Source organism: Manduca sexta, chromosome 15 (genome assembly GCF_014839805.1).
Source record: "Manduca sexta isolate Smith_Timp_Sample1 chromosome 15, JHU_Msex_v1.0, whole genome shotgun sequence".
NCBI classification, from domain to species: domain Eukaryota; kingdom Metazoa; phylum Arthropoda; class Insecta; order Lepidoptera; family Sphingidae; genus Manduca; species Manduca sexta.
In genome coordinates this window covers 5686569-5704173 of record NC_051129.1, presented here as the reverse complement: position 1 = coordinate 5704173, position 17605 = coordinate 5686569, and the positions used below count along the sequence as shown (strand labels likewise).

General features: G+C 35.2%; 1 protein-coding gene and 1 long non-coding RNA gene across 4 annotated transcripts in view; both read left to right on the top strand.

The window, feature by feature from the left end:
- Nucleotides 1–17605, top strand: part of LOC115439983 (formin-like protein 7) — a 42503-nt gene that overhangs the window by 10972 nt on the left and 13926 nt on the right. Inside the window, exon 1 of one of the 3 annotated variants that reach the window (XM_037438820.1) lies at nt 5916–5935. The exons of the other annotated variants lie outside the window; for them this stretch is intronic. The gene's annotated coding sequence lies outside the window, so the exon portion shown is untranslated. Of the gene's footprint in view, nt 1–5915; nt 5936–17605 lie in introns of those variants that run through there. 3 annotated transcript variants of the gene reach the window in all.
- Nucleotides 5943–12729, top strand: LOC115439984. Its single transcript, XR_003938320.2, has 2 exons — nt 5943–10757; nt 12454–12729. It is a non-coding gene; the product is annotated as an uncharacterized LOC115439984 (long non-coding RNA).

Below are 17605 nucleotides of genomic sequence, written 5' to 3'. Positions count from 1 at the left end.
AGTTGTGATGTCGTCGTACGCTATTAGCTGTAGGCGCGCCGACCACATGAACCATCTTACCGTTATCTGCTGACAGCATCTTGGATACGTGTCAACTGGATGTTAGCAGGACAATTTCAATTAACACTATTATTTACACCATAGTTGTAAACACTTTGTGGATAGAGTGAACTGCCATTTGTATTATTAAATTACTATTATGTAAATTGTAATAGTTTAGTATTATTACACTTTGCATATAAACAGAGATGTATGTATAAATGGCACACACTAATGCTTTAATCAACTGCTATAGCTTATTGAAACGATTTGTTTAGACGTTCAGATTGCTTTCCAAAGAGTATCATAAAATAATGGCTATAAATATAACAAATTTATGAGTGTAGAAAACACCGTAACTTTGTGGAATGCTTTAATAGAACGTCTGTGACAAACATCAACTATGTCTCCTGGACATAATTCGGTCAACTAACAAAATAGTTTACTAAAATCAGTTGCGACATTTTCAATTTCTTTTTTCGTTTGGGGATCGTTAACTCAATAGCGCTATAGTTTCAGATAAATACAGGTACGAGATATTTTATTTTGAAAAAGATAAGTCGGATTTTAAAGTAGTTTAGTGTTGCCTTTCCGTATAATATATATAGGATTTTGTGTAGCGTTTATATGTCACTTCTAATTGATATTTTTAAGGTGTTTAATACTAATTGTACTCACTGTATTTATGGGTTTGAAATAAATCGAGGAAGTCAAGTCGAAAGATTCAATTATCCTCTGATTCATAGACACTCTATTTCACTAACTTTTACTTGCGGCACCATTCTTGTATCTCAATCAATAGATTTCGCATTGTATGCACTTTTCACACATTTTATTGTGGTCCACCCCTACTGCCATTATTTTTTATGTTCTTTTGTATCGTACAGAGTAGCAACAATACATGTAACAGCATCACATAGAAGTGTTAGATTAATGTGACGCTCCATTTTAATGAATAATATATTAAAATTTACTCTATAATTGTATCGTCGACGGTAAGATTGAAACATAAAGTTAAGTATAAACATGAGTTAATCTATCGGATGTCGGGCGCGTGGACCTAAAACAATTTAACTTTGTCGTATTTATTATACTTAAGATTTTATTCTCGACATAAATTTATTATTGTTGACCTAGTTGTTGGATCTTGCGCGTTATTCTCGAGTGCCATTTCGGTTTAATAACACGCGCGCTGTTATGTCTTATTAATTTTGTTTAATCCTATTTTGAATATTTTGTTCAGCCATTGTATGGAAAATCCAATATGAAGTTTGGGGAAGAACCTTTAAATTCCTACCGGTGTTGGTCCATTTCTACAGATGGAATTCATTTATTTTATCCTTTGACATAATACAGAAAGAACTTGCAGATTTTGACGTCAATGTGTTAAATTACACGAGAAGACACACATACGCTTGTTTCATTAATCATTGCATAAAAATTTAAACAAATCCATGTTTGTTATTCCTTTTTCTGTTATAGTTGCAGATTGACTATAGCACACATTTTTATGAAATTTCTATAACATCATGATAAATCAATCTGCGCGCAACATAAATAATTCTACCCTCCGTTTTTCGTAGGAATAATTCAGATTTAGAATAACGAAATAGCAGTAACAGACCACGTTTCTGTGATTTTTTATTATAAAAGGCAGGCAGGCCAGCAAGTGAGTGCGCAGTTGTGAGTGATTATAATCATTGTCCATAAACACTTCTAAGACAAGAGCAACCTTGGGACCCTGCCTACCTCTTTTCCCCAGAGACACGGGTATTCTGGGTTACTTTTTTGAGCCGTGAGCACAGTCCTTTAAATACCAGTAAGTCGTCAGTCGAACTGGTTGAATGATAAACAAATCTGCCTATAGCATAAATTTACCACATTTAATCAATTTACAAAATGTAGGTGCATATTTATTCTTAAAATTCATTAAAACTAGGCACGGACTTCAAGCCGAAGGGAAAACGTTCGCAACGTATTACACAAGATAATATTTTTGGTGCGTTAAGACTGGTTTGTTTACAAACTTTATTTTACCGTTCTTGTCTACTTTCTTGGCACAAGTGGTTAAAAAATTGTTTATAATAATCATTTTGTTTATTTGCTTATAAATATCCCATAACGTTATCGGTTTCTAATAGTAACAATATAATCATTTTTACATTTAAGCCAAAAACGTGTCCAGGATGTTCGCTATCAAACAGTTTTTCATAACATTCCACGAAATCTGCAACTATCTATAGCCACATGCACTTTCGATGGAATCAGTTCAGGAATGCTTTATATTACGTACGACCCTGGCTGTCGGCGAAAATAACCTTTTTTATACAATGTTTGCTTCTGATCTGTTATACAACATCGCGGCATGCAAAGAATATATAGGCATTTGCCTTATTATTTGGATATTATTGCAGTTTCAAGGCCTTTTGCACCGTAATATTATTGTTTTAACCTTTATCTAAATTTGCTCCATTTTCCACGCTGGTAACTCGTTCGCTACTAGTCAGGTAGGCATTAATCCTCATTTTGGCAAACGCGTACGTAGGCTACAACTTACACAACGGAATAATTTGTTAACGTTATATATGGCTATTTGTTGCCAATGCGTTTGTTAGCAACAATGACTCTTACCCTTTTATTCATGTGCGCTATATATAAAATAATTTCTACCTACGCATTTTATACTCGTTTAATAATTTTAAGGTAATGTCATTAAATTGAAATAGACGTGTTTGCAAGAGTTGTTTATTAGAGCGCTGTACAGCTGCGGGGCTCCAGCCGAAGTTACACACGTTAATTTCGTACCAATGACTCAGTGCCGCGAAGACCAAGCCAACTTGCGTAATATTACGCCCATTCATGGCTCATCGCAGCCAAACGCGAAACTTCACCGCGCCTTACTCTTTGTATAGGGCACGCGGCGTGCTTTAGGAATTATTTTAATTGTGTCAGTGTGCACATGACCGCCGGAAATGCCTGGTTTGTTTAGCTTGCTGATTTATTTCTGTCTGCACGGTGTCATTTGGGGGCGTCATCCTTTGCGAGCGCACCGTCGTCGGGGCGTACCGGGTGCGTTAATGCGCTTGGCGCTTGTTGCCGCGGATTTCGTAACGTCTCTCTCGATGCACACCCGCCGATGGAAATACGGGCCATATGCATTTGCGAAACGGTTAATTATTTAATCTCTCGTGCGACTGCCACTGTCGATTACCTTTAGGATAATTGACTGGGATTATTTAATGGGCTCTTTAAACAATCCACCTCTAATGAGTTCAGATGTGGACTTATTTTATTAAATACTCCTTTTTACAACATCTGCTTTATGAAGGCATGGATGTGAGTGATCACCATTGCCTATCAACACCTTCGCCTAGAGATGCCGACCTATTAAGATGAGGAAAAGGAATTGAAATGGAGATATTTATTCTGCTCCTGGTTATTTTATTGCCCTGCAAAAGCTCTCGATAAAGAAACTAGTTACTGCTTCTCATTGGTTTTCCATGGTACTGTAACTAAAGTGCCAAACCGGTCTAGCCAATTCATTCATCCTGCAGTGAATAATGTCTGTTGTGTGTACCACGTGCCTTCCGTTTGTGCCACATTATGTACAGTGCTATCTGTACACATTTTAATATATTCAGTTTATCATAGCTTTTATCACCTTTTATTTTTTATCTTGGTTTTTTTCCTTATATATCAAATATTTGTATCGGTAATTCCCATTCCAAATGTTTTCCAAATTTATCCGTCCTCTATCATACTCTGAGGTACTTCGGGTCTGTATGAGAATTGAACACCTAATGATGTGCTTGCTATGAAAAGGGTAGGAATGCTGAATAGGGTGTGGAGGCTTTCACGTCCACTTAGGTTGCTAATTATGTAAGTCGAAGTCAGTGCGAATATGAAATTCTATTAGCACCTCTGGAACGGTTCCGCCAGATCTGTTCAATGCCTAAGTCTTACATCACGACAAAAAGGAATCTATTGGAATCATTACAATTACGGATTATTGCATTGTTTTCCATCTTTGCCTTGATTATTGTTTTGAAGAATTTTTTGACCTATCATCTTCACCGTTTTTAACAGCAACAAGTTACCATGTGGAATCATAGTATTGTGGTTTGAGTAATATTTTCGAAAACAGTAATGCTTACGATGAAATGTTTCAGAGTAAAAGTTCAGTTGTCGTTTCGTACATTAATAGTAAATAAAATTTTGGCTGATCTATTACTACGTAAGTAGATGCCACGTTAAGTCTCAAAATGTGCAGTAGTTAACTGGGCGTTTGCGTTCCTTGGTACAAAGCCAGAATCGCCAATCCTTTTGGCTTGTCGGTACGCTGGTCGTAGCCCGACGGCGCTCGGTGAAAATAATGTCAGTGCAGAGATTAACGAACTTCAACCACCTGACCTACATTGAAATATTGCAGGTAAATTCACTCGAGTGCATTCATCTCGGTAGTAACATTTCATTATATTTATCTCAAAACAGACAATTAAATTTTTGCTTAAAAAAATACTAGGAATCATGATACTTAGCTTCTAATTTATCAAATAACAAGTACGGAGCAGTGCTTTGCAAATTTTTCTAATTTTAGGTTCTGGGTGGCATAAGTACCTTATTATTGAGACTATTTCCAAAACAAATAAATTCAATTTTTTTATTGTCAATTTTAAACAAATATTAAGGACATTAAATTATAGCATTCGTTAAATTATGATCAATCGTGTGTTACGACATCCTGTCAACCATTGAATGAATGGAAGGGAATCCGCCAAAACACACCCTAACTGTAAAGCATTCTATCAACTGACCTAACATAAGAACTACTTTATCGATATTGGCAACATTGACATTGATGTTGTTTTCATAGAAAACATAGAAACAATTTGGTTGCCAAACTACGGGCATAGCTATCAAATCAATTTTAATAAATTTTGCTCATTTATAAGCATAAGGATTTTTTCTAACAATTGATAAAATTTATTCATACGACAATATACAACACTAACAGATAAAAAATAAATATATAACACTAACATAATAATTAATAATTACATTTAAGTGACTTTAAGATGTTCGAAAACAGCTCTAAATATGACATTAAATTGTAATTGTCTCGGGTAAACGTTAATGTAGAAGAGGTGCGTGGGCTCATCGCACCACCCAATGCTGTCAAACTTGTTTACGAAGTTTTGTCTATTTGCGTTCCCCCAATTACTGGTACTGGTACGCTCTTCCACGATTGTATTACTCAGGCGCCATCGGAACGTTTCAAACTCTGCCAAGACGTTGGGATTTTTTTCATTTTCTCTTATTTCAACATACTTAATTTCCTTTGCGTCTACACGCTTTCATTGTATAACCTTAATAAATTACTATGCGTTTAACCTTTTATAGACAAAATTATTTTGGCTCAACATTTTCTCACTGCTCTATTTGGCCTGTCCACAAGGGGTTTGTTTTTATTTCTGAGTGTCGGTTTCCAAGTTAAAGAAACATGGCAGAATAAAAACGAATCGGAAGATAACAAAATTTGTAAGACATATCAAGTTATGTTGAGACCAGTGGCGACGTCACCGTTCAATGTTTTTACAGTTGGGAAAGGAATTACGCGACGTATGACGGAATGATTTGGAGTATTACCTGTTCTTATTCCAGAATATTACACTTTGATCCTTTCTGTCATAGACCTGATATGTTCTATTATATACAATATCCATTTAATAAGAGTAAATGTGAAATGTTAGTTTTTTGTCCATCTTTAATAATTCTGTGTTCCGTGACACGTATGAAACTATAGCTAAATAATTGTTTGTTTTATATTTTCAGGTAATTAACCTTCACATTCCTTCTTTCTGCACGCCTAAATGCTTGGCAAGTCCACAACATTTCGGTGAGTCTGGATACAAACATTAGGTAATTAGATGCGCTTACTGAACTACAGACGACATACATTCATAAATAGTATGCACGGAGTACAAACACAATAGTGTTTTGTTTTCGAATTTGTTTGTTTGAAATGAATACGAGTAATAGACCTACGTTGAGACACTGTGACATCCCGCTGATGCACTTTGCACGGAGGTACGGTAAATAATGACGTTTACCTAGAGAGGAGGGTGTGCAGGTTTATAAATTGTATGATAATTATGCGTAATGGACGCAAGGTTGTATAATTAGTGGGACATCATTTTAACTTCATATCAAGCATGGTATCTTGAAAGCTATACATTTGTTACCTGAAGTCTGAAATAGTGGTTGGAAGAACTTTGTTTACAGTTGTTGTAAATAATCGTAAAAAGCGTTGAAACAAGGGTTTTAATTTATATTTTTCATTAAATCATATATTTTTAGCAGCTCAATAAAAAAAGTCTAGTCTAATTACATGAGTATTGTAAGGTTTACGTTAGTTGGACTGTACATTACCGTAGATGTAATCGTTGCATTCTACCTGAAAACCGCAAGAAAACAGCTGTTATTTCTTTTATCGCGCAGCAAATTATATCCCAGAAGATATTCAGAATGTAAAGCGCTGGCTTTATTTATCTGGTCGCTAAGCGCATTAGATTCACCCACGCTTGCACACCGGCCAAAATCTGTTTTTTTTTTTTAATATTTAATTTATCATCTTATAGTGCAGTAGTATTCGTTACTCGTATGTCCTGATGGGACTGCCAATGAGTTTAATGTTTGCAAGAGTTCGATTGGTATAATCGCAATAACTACCTGGCATGACATGAATTATGTTTGTAGGCCATGGTTTTCGACTTTATGCGCGTATTGGCTTGATAGTCTGGTTATTTGCATTACTTGTTTTGTTTAATCATTTTATATTTTTTATTTGAAGATTTGAATGACTGTGGTGAATTAATTTTAATTGCGGTTTCCGTAATTAAATTTCCTTTTAATGTTTGCTTCTTAAAATATCATGTAGTGGCATAATAATAATTGTGCACCGGTATGTGTTTTCAGCTAGCGGCGAAGGCAGTGTTGCATGATGTGGTCTGTGGTTCTAATAACGGTGCTCAGGCTGTTATTCCGCTTCTCGGCTCCGAGTTTAAGCATTCAATTAATTTGATTAGGATTGTTATATTCTTATAACGTATGTACGACTCGGTGATTTCTCAAAGCATCGTGAAAGGAATTCGTTATTCATAGACACGTTGAAGACGCATAAAATTTAATTTTCGTCAGTGTTTTGCGCGCTATCGAATATAGTTTCTTTTTAACATGACACGGATAAATTATGAATGCCATCAAAATATTATAATGTCTAAAATGATCGGGTAGCGTTGCTTAGCTCATATAAAATAATACGTGTGTTTTACAAATTTAACGATTCATTTTTTGTGTAGCCGGGCGGACGGCATATTTTGTGGCGGCTTGTTTTTCGCGTCACAAAAATAGACTAGTCCACTACTTTGCTAAATAATAAGAAAAATATCGGGATTGGCCGTGTACGAAATGACCATCCTCATCAATCAGCTGCTTGGAACGGGTCCAAAATTTTTTCCACGTTTAGGTTTCGTAGTTTAGTTCTGGTAATTCAACTAGCTTCTTGTCGCGTTGTTGCGCTATGCAGCCCGCAAAGCTTACGGTTCTATATTTTCTGCGGTGCTCTTGAAAGTACATGTTAATATGTAGGTGCATTAATTAATTTTCCTTTTACCGGCGTTGACCCAATACGTTTATTAATAAAAATAATTCTCTTTAAAAATCATTTCGATGAATTATACTGTAATAAGTTGTTTTTTTAATTACTTCCAATGACGTAATATAATAATGAGAATTTTTAGTGGTTAAATCATTAAATAAATACGTCTAATATATGTCTTACTAATCCTACATATGGGAAAAGTTTTGTAGCCGGGTGTCACTGTTATCAGTAAACAGAGGGACGTTCGATTTAACATCATCCCGAATAGATTATTTTTCTAAACTAAATGACGAAAAGGGTAATTAACTTTGGTTCATCAACAGTTCCTACACATACCACGATGACCCACAAATATTATGAAACACACTGAACGTTGAATTACAAAATACTACATGTCATGGTAATGCTTTGAGACCTCAGGTATCAGCCTTAAATTTTACTATTTACACTGGTTACAATTTCCTTAATTCTGGGAAAATTAAGAACAACAACAAAAAGCGGCAAGAATGGTTTAAAGCGATTGTACAAATGGGGGAAAACCTATGCGTTTGCAAATAAAACAATAGCTGCCACGTATAAATATTTCGTCACATGAGATGTACTCTGAACTTACGATGCGCTATAAAAATTATAACCTATTATAGTCCAAATTTGTTTGATTGTATAATATAGGTAAAGAAATTAAATATATAGCCATATTACCATTTTAGACAGTTAAATTAATAAAAAATATTTTTTCATAATATAATTGTATTTTTATTTTAATGTTTACTCATAACGATAGCTACAAGGAAAATATTGTAACCTCTTTTAACCAAATTTAGTTGCAATTAATCATACAAATTTGGCAAAAGGTGAGCTGATTTAATGTGTTGTTGCAGGTGTCGCTATGACTTACAGTAGTTAAAATTCGTGAAATACAAAAGTATTAAACAAATACTTTCTATTTCTGTAACTATTGACAGATGTAAATGGTATTTCTGTATTTTCGTTGTCACGAAAAGTCCTCTGAGACAATTCAAACGAAATGTTCACGACACTTTTACGCAATTCCTGTCTTACCCCTCAACGCTGCCAAGATGCTACGTCATCTGGATAGCAAGATCAACCAAACAAAATTATTCCTTTTGCTACATATCATTTGTGTTTATTCTCCAAATTGTCCCCGCGTCCCTTACTTGGTTGACATAATTATTCATTAATGAGATTGATGACTCGCATTTCTATTCTCTTTTTTTAATGACTAATGTGAATATTTATATAGGTCGAATATTTTCAAGTGTATATATTATAATACAAAATGTAGATTTAGCGTCGAGTGGTTTTTATTGCGCATTTTTCGTTCTTCTATGGCAATTGACGTGTCCCATAGTGACTCTAGTCTTCCTTCCTAGTCTGTCAAAGCAGGCCGTTGAACTTTTGCTCCTTATTTAGCTTATAGAATATAGAAGTCGAGACGTTGTCCGACTGAATCGGGCAGCACGACCCGCTTCGCGAAATGGGTACGAATGATTCGCTTCCGCAATCTGTGGCGAACCTTTCTTATTTGTCGTAGTTCGGTCGCATTTTTTTTTTCACATAAATCGTATTAATCTTACATCAATAGTAAGTCCATAATAGAATGATCAGAGTATTGAGATAAGAGTCTTTAAGGTATCTCGTAAGTATATAACTGAAATAAAGACCGCATCCCCACTAGAAAGTTAAAAAAATATAAAAAATAAAAGAAAACATCCTTTTAAAAAATATCTTTGAGACTACAAATAGGAATTTCGTATAACGTGGCAAATGGCACGTGATTCTAATACGGAGTGCGTATTGCCAGAGGAATCAAAGTGGTTCCCCGTTGCATGACGTCGCGAAAGTCGTGACAACATGGCGCAGTCCTCGTAGTTTAGATGCAGTTCAGAAATAGTCCACGGAAGCGTCCGACCGACCCGTTTGGTATTTGTTCAACGTTGACCTAAAACAGTGTTCGCTTTGCTCGTTTGTTATTCTGTTGGCCGACTACCCCGTTGTGAATACTGTACAAACCGCATTAACGACCGCTTATTATTTTAGTATATGTTTTATGACTTATTTTAATATACGAATGGTTTTATGCCTTTAATCTATTCGAATGTGTATTGTAAATTAGGTTGAACATGGCCGAGATTAGGAAAGATATACGTATTGATAAACGGCGTCTCCTCAATTATATGGTTAGAAACATAAATATAAAATGACGCGCCGATACGTTGATGCGATTTTCGAAAGTTCCACCGATTGTAGCGTGTTCTCGTCACGCGGCACGGTGCCAGAGTGCTCAGAGCCGTAGCACACGTGTAATATGACGGATGAATGGGGGTCGTCAAGTCGTCACGTGCGACGGTGACCACTGCAATTAGTAAACACCGCGCTTTTTTACCATCTGTCAAAATAATTTAGTGGCACAGGTCACGTTAGATTTACTTTTATGTTTTTTGCGCTCACCTTAGCTGGAATATTTATGATTGACCATCAAAGTAGTTATTAAGGTAGATTTTCTTGCATTGCTCTAGATAATAGTTTTCAGAGATTAATTATAATTACCTATATAGTTAGAAATGTTGAAAATGGGCTTCGATATCAAAATATGATTTTTAAATTAGCGAAATGTTGAATTCTTCCGACTTAAAAACTTGACAATACACAACATTCCTGAAGCATGTGAATAGCGGTAGGTGGTTATTAAAATGTGAAATTTAGTCTTCAGTTCATGATATTTGGCACTTTCACAGCAATAACAACTATATTACGAGAGAGGATCGAACGTTGCCAAGGGAAAGTTATTTCCTCCTGTCTCTGTGAGACAATTTAACAAGTGTTACAGTTAATTGTCTAGTGCGATCTCCATTCGGTCGCCAATGATTATAAATCCGAGATTAATCAGTCGCGCGATTGTCTCAGTCGTACTCGTCGTACCGAACCAAGGCGACCCAAGGTTGTGGTCTGCGGCGCTGATCTACGAGCGCTCGTGACTCGCGAGCACTGCGCAATGAACATCCACATTACACATACGTGTGTTACACTTCATACTGTAAGGCATTTTACATTTTATTTATTTGCTTTATACGTTGTATTTTTACTTAATAACTGCTTGTATGCCTATAATTTCGTTGTCTAAAATTATCAAATATCGAATGTCCGTTTCAGTTGTAGATTGATTTGATTAGTTATGATCGATGTCCAATCCGAATAAAATCATAAAGCAAACTAATTGCTTGTTGTCTGTACGAAGAATATAATGATCTGACTTGCAATCGTTAAAATGATTGATTTACATGTTTTTTTAAATCCAAATCTTTATCGACTCACAGTAAAACTGTAACAACTAGCAGCTGTTGAAACAACGTCGTACAGGGACACGACACTTTTATCGCCGGTAGTAATCTACCGTATACTTGTAGAGTCCATTTAAATTTAGAACAAAAATATGTGATACGTACTAAACTGTATTTATCAAGATTACATACTAGTCACTTATTAAAATAAAAATAAAAAGAACGTAAAACCGCTTCTGGATGAACCGAAATATTTTCTAAAAATTTATGTGCAGTGATTTGCGTCAATGACGAAACATTATAAGATTATACATCCAACATCTTTTTATTCTATCTGGTGATATTCTATTATTGTTCATGTCGTCTTTAGGTAATAAAGTTTTAAAATATTATGAATGCTGGTGCACATATGAACGAAAACACCAAAATAGCTTAAAAAAAATAATCGTTCTATCGATATACTCGTAATACATAACCAGAAAAATAGTTTTTTCTAGTAGATTTAGGATACAAATTGTTATCATATAGTATTATGTAATGTATTTAAAGATATTACAATATTTAGTTTTTATCGCAAGTGCAAAATAAAATATTGTTGCTAAACTTGGAGGATCGATAAATGGCGATGACATATGCCACAGTTATGTATCTGAATAAAAATATATCTTTGGCGTAGGGTGTGATGCCGGCTTAATTTATTTTTGACTAAAATTCTATTCGTGTGTGTAGAAATGTTTATATCCATCGTACAACTAAAATGTCTCTTATAATACTTATTGCGTAAGAGACGTTATATTTTTATGTCGTTTGACTTTTATTTAGATTTATTTTATGTGAATTCGCTTGGTTGGTATTCAATTAAAGTTGACTAGCAGATTAATTTTATTAACTACTTTTTCATTAGAATGTAAAACACATATAACGACAGTTTTATCACTTACTAGGTTGCGCTCGCGGCTCCATCCGCATGAAACTCTTTTCCCATATAAAAGTTGTTCCTTGCATTTTTCGAGCACAGTGTTTTATGTATTTTTAATTAAGATTTCGTTTATCTGTGTGTCAAATTAAATCCAAATTTTGGGGTTCATGTGACTTCTAACAAATACTCAGACATGTGAACTTTACAATTATTTTAACATAGTCTTACATTTAAATTTTTCGCTATAATTAAATCGTTTTTAAAAGCTCATATATTTTCCAAGACCACGTTGACGGCCGGCGGCGTTAGTAACGCGTCGACGGCTCGCAAACTGCTCCTTTTTTAATATGTTGCCGAACGTATTTTGAACGCGCTAGTTCCATTTGGCATGATGTACTCCTGTGCATATTTTCGTTAATACAATGTTGTTGCGTTGCCATTTATGTGGGCGCCTGTTGCGTAATGTGCTCGCTATCACATTGTATGTACTATTGGTATCGGTAGGAGTGGTGTAATTCTGTGTGTTTTTACAGCTGCAGTTCGACATAGTCCCAGACCGAACGTAGCTCTAACTGTGCCTCGACGATAAACAGACGGCTGCCGTTGCCGACTCGCTGAAAACATCCTTTTACGTCATCGGCCCGTTATGGGTTACGCCTTGATCTCTTCTGATACATATTTTGTTATACGAATGCTTTGTTTGGAATATCTGCTGCAGTGTTTTAATAATTAACAACAGGGATTTGCCCGAGATTTGCGACGTGTATTGTAGGCTTTTATCGCTGCCATTATATTGTTATTGATATACATATAAGTATATTCTTTTATTAGTCCTCAACTCTGACATTGTTCTTCAAATAATTTTTCATAATCAATTCAAGATTTTGAATTACTGACTTTAAACTATTTTTGGTCATCTCTGGGGACGCGAACTTAAACAGTCTTCTACTGTTAAATGTTTACAGTTTCGATCATGACCACGTCTTTCTTGTGTCGCTAGTGGCTACTAGTAGTATTGGGAGACCGGGGAGGTTTGACTATAAATACAGGTTGACTAACAGTCAAAATTTACCCCTACTTAAAAGTTGTACGTCATCTTAATAGATGCAAAAAAACTGTTGTCTATCTCCGAATCGGCACCATTAATGTGATATCGCGGGTGCATGGCGTTCGAGAGTAAAAGCTTTGTATTAAAACTGCCACGTATAAGTAATTATATTATTTGTAATTTAGCATAATATACTCTAGTTATTTACTTTCATTTAATTGAAAGTAAGAGTTTGGTTATTGTTGTTTTTAGTTAGTGTATATCTTTTATCGGCAGTTTTGCGATAGTACCATATGTTTGAAAATAATGAAGTGATAAAGGTGTTCGTAAATCATCTATATATTGAGGGTTGATCGACTACCCAAATAATCTACTGCGTAGTAATGTAAATATTCTTTATATAATATAGTTAGTTTCTTTGCACATTTTAATTAATTCATGATTTAGAACCATGCGGAAATATAAAAGAATGGCTAATTGAAATAGTACACCTTTTTGCCGATGGTAGGACATTTCTATCCGCCCGGATAACAACTATATGTACGTAGAAAAGGTACGTTTTCTTTCAATAAAGCTCCTTGGTAATTAAAAATATTTGTTGTTTAATTTTATTGATTATTATATTAAGTACGATTTTTTTCGTAGGTCAAATTTTCCCAAGGGAAAAAAGGGAATAGTCTACTAATCCCATACATGGGGTAGGTTGACTTGATTTTCTCGTTTCACAAAATACCCCTTGCATTCCTTTCAAAGGCTTATTAGTATATCTATCAAACCCACAGGTTTTTATGTCATTATTTATTATATTGAAATAATAAAAATAAAAGCTTTCAAAATTTACTTTGGTCAATCATCCCCGGTTTCCCCTACCGCAGAGGTCTGCAATAATAGGCAACCTTGTTGTATATTATGTTTGAGAGCCGGTGGCCGTGAATATTCTAATCTCTTTCTCTCTATTTATAAATGTAGCCTATCTGTGTGTCCGGGTGTTCGCTCGCAATAATTAGATTATAATACTGTTTTGTTACAATTTCCGCTCGTCGTTGGAGACACTGCAGATGTTTTTGTTTATATATTTTGTTGGTGTTTATTTTTATTGGATTGTTAGTGAGTGATTCGTAATATAAAATTGTAGAAGATAATAATGAAATTTTATTTTTTATCGTTTATGGTTAAATTACTCGTCTCTTCCGTTTGTTGTATGAATTTAATATTATTTCCACCAACCAAAACGGATCATAATTATTATTTTACATAATATCATACTAGAAGTAACTTTGAAAATAAGTCAATTTTGTTTTGAATGTATTGACGATATTGTTTTTTTCAACTTATTTCCAAATCTATGTTTGATTCTACTTGACCACATATTTTTTACTACTCTACTATATCGGAATAGGTTAAAAGCAGCGAGAAGCAAAAGACTCGTCTGCAAGATCTAATGCACCATACGACAAAATTATTATAGATCTTATTTGTACTATCCAATAGCCGACTTGTTATTCCAGAAACTGTATAGCTAACGTAACCTAACGTATTTCGAATAACCTTTTAAACTTATAAATGGGAAAGTTTATGAAATATTGAAAATAAATTCGAACTTCAAACAGAGTCCGCGAAACGATTACTCGTAAAGGCAATCCATTCATCGACTTACAATAGTCAATTGAAATCCGAATTTAGCCTAGCCCACTGAAACATGGTTTTCAATCATAGCACGGAAGCTGTACAAGCCGGTAACCAATAACGACCGCTCCATCCACAACAAGTATATGATTTATCGATTATGCAACTAATAACAAATGTACAGCAACATCCATAGTCAGTGTTATTCAATGGCCTGCGGTGGGTTGTTTCAATAATTTATAATCTATAAAATGTTGGCGGAAGTATTGGACTAATCGTACTTCCGTCTATCATACTTCCCACTTAATCTTAGTAAAATAAATTTAAAAGTTTGTGGCGATGTTCGGAAGTGGAAAAAGATTTGGATGAAATGTCGCGTAGACATATACATTATATTGTAGATAATTATAAAATACACTATTTTTCTGCCGGAAAAGCTTACTGTGGGACTTTTATGCCTGGAAAGCTTTTTACATGTGCGAAGGCGGTAACAATACCCACCACGGCATAAAAAGTAGCCTATAGCACTTAGGATTAATGTAGCTTCATATTAGTGTGAAAAAATCTGTCAAGTAATTTCTGGGATTACCGCGTTCAAATAGACAAACTCTTCAGGTTCATAATATTATATTAGTATATATAAAAGTGTTAAGGAATAACAATTTAATATAAGGTACCTTTTAGTTGCTATCTTATAACTGGCTTGGATAAAAGCTTTTTGAGAAACCTTTCCATAAAGTATAACATTCGGTGAAGATCGGAACGAAATATTTATGCAAAACGTATCGTTCGTTGTTTCACATAAACACGTTGCAGATTGTTAGGTTTTGTTAAAATATTTTCTGTTGCCTATCCGCCTAAACAATGAGCCATGTGAGAAAAGAACAATTTATCGCTTGTTTTACGTCTGGTGATCCGGTGTGGGATTTATTAGGTGTTGATTTGACAACATTTCTTACCATAATGATATAACACAGTTTACGAATCTCCAGTAGTATTAGGTTAAAAAAAAACAGTTTACAAGAAGTCTAAATAAAAGGAGTGACCACGGTACGTTTTTATCATTAGTCTAGTGACACTATTAAGTGTAACAAGCGAGGCTGATACTTATATTTACGAAAAAGTCTTACGCTGTTCAAAATTAACAAAATAAGGTAATAGTATGCATTTTATAAAATATTGTATATTATAATTATCTTATATGCGTCAATAGTTTTTAACGGCCTTACGCCTCATTCCAAATTATAAGGTTGAAGGTTAACACGAAGTAGGCCTAGTAGGTATCTTATAGGGTACGATAACATGTTTGTTTTTAAACGTTTTAACTCTTGGTCTCTCGTGGCTCGCCGGCGAGCCAAGACAGCTACATGACATTTGCGTGTGTCACGGGATTATAACCTTATATACTACATAATAAGGTTATTTTTCCGTCACACGCGTAGCTGTTTGACAAGTCATGACGGGTTAAATACCTCTTACGCAATATATGCGTAGACACTAAAAGAAGATCAGTGATGTGAAAAAATCACAAAATGACAAGCTTTTCCTAAATTGCGAAAATCTGTTTCGTATAATTAAACTTTTAATAGTTTCTTGGCATTTCCAGAGCGTACGGGATAATTTTTTTGTTTCTCAAGAAAATGATGTTTGTTTTTCTCAGTAAGCGAGCGCGTGTCAATTATCAGTATATGTTAAAAACATACAAGTGAGGCATATAGGTGAGGCGTGGTGGACGGAACGAGGTCACCCGCGAGAACTCTGTCGCGCCCACCCGACGTTCGTTCCACAAATCATATTTAGACTAGCTCTATGGACAACGGGGACTATTGCTGTCTTGGAATAGATGATTTAATTCAATTGGTCGCATGATATTCAAGTAGTTTTTATTTTACGTCGTTTTTAAATTAAACTACTAGATAGGTTTCTACGTTATCTTATCGGGATGAGGGCGTAGTTTTCCCTTCAAATTAGGAAAATGTGCGCCAGAGTTTAATACGCCACACCGTTCTTGGTAAATGGGGCTTCACGAACGCATGGATTTTCAGATTACTGACCAATTTACGTCCCATTTAAAAACCACCCACAGATATTTGACACGGTCCTACATTATGTAAATTGAGAATAGGAACAACTATGTTTTTTTTTAATGTTCTATTATTTCGAAATTATTGGTGCAAAATAAGGTTGTATGGTTGGAATTTAGATCTACCATTTCCCAAAGCAATGGTCGCATTTTACGTCCACCACTGCACCTATTATGCCCAGGGGTGGATCCCACGGAGGAAATTATCGTGACATAGGCGGCTGCTCATAAAAAATAATCCAAATCCTTTTTATAACGTGCTTGGAAAACTGTGTTGCCCTAACCCTATGTTGGTTTACGTAGACTGTGGCATAAAGTCTAGTAAAACCGAAACCCAAAGCAAAATTAGATTACTAACTCTGATGTGAGTTGTTTACTTTCAAATTATCATAATAAATTAATGCACAAAGTATTTTTTTTTGTAATAAACCCGCACTCTAATTATTTCGTATGTTCATGGGCATTGTTTTTGTATGAGACGCTCAAGGATAATTAAAGAATTTTGAGAATAACATTTATACTTTTAGGGAATAGTCCCTACAACCTCTACCACAGTCATATTTGTATAGAAGTGTAGCCCTAAGGCAACATGAAGGCACATTGTTGTGACGGCGTCATGCCACGCCGCCGAGCCGGTAGATAAACAAAGCCACGTGGGCGAGGACAGGTGGCGGCGCCCACGCGCTCCTAGGGCCGTGTGCACACCTCACGTCACCGTCGCAGCCTCCGGGCTCCGGGTGACGTGGTGCACGGAACCGCACGCGTTATGTCACCACCAAGCAACTTTCTACACGATATTTATTAACATTGACAAGTTGGCGACCTTTATCAATTCGCTTAAACCAGAGTATGCTTCATGAATGAATGTTTTTTTATGCTTTGTTTGCACTCTTTGTTTTTTGAACTTTATATGTTGAATATAAAAGAG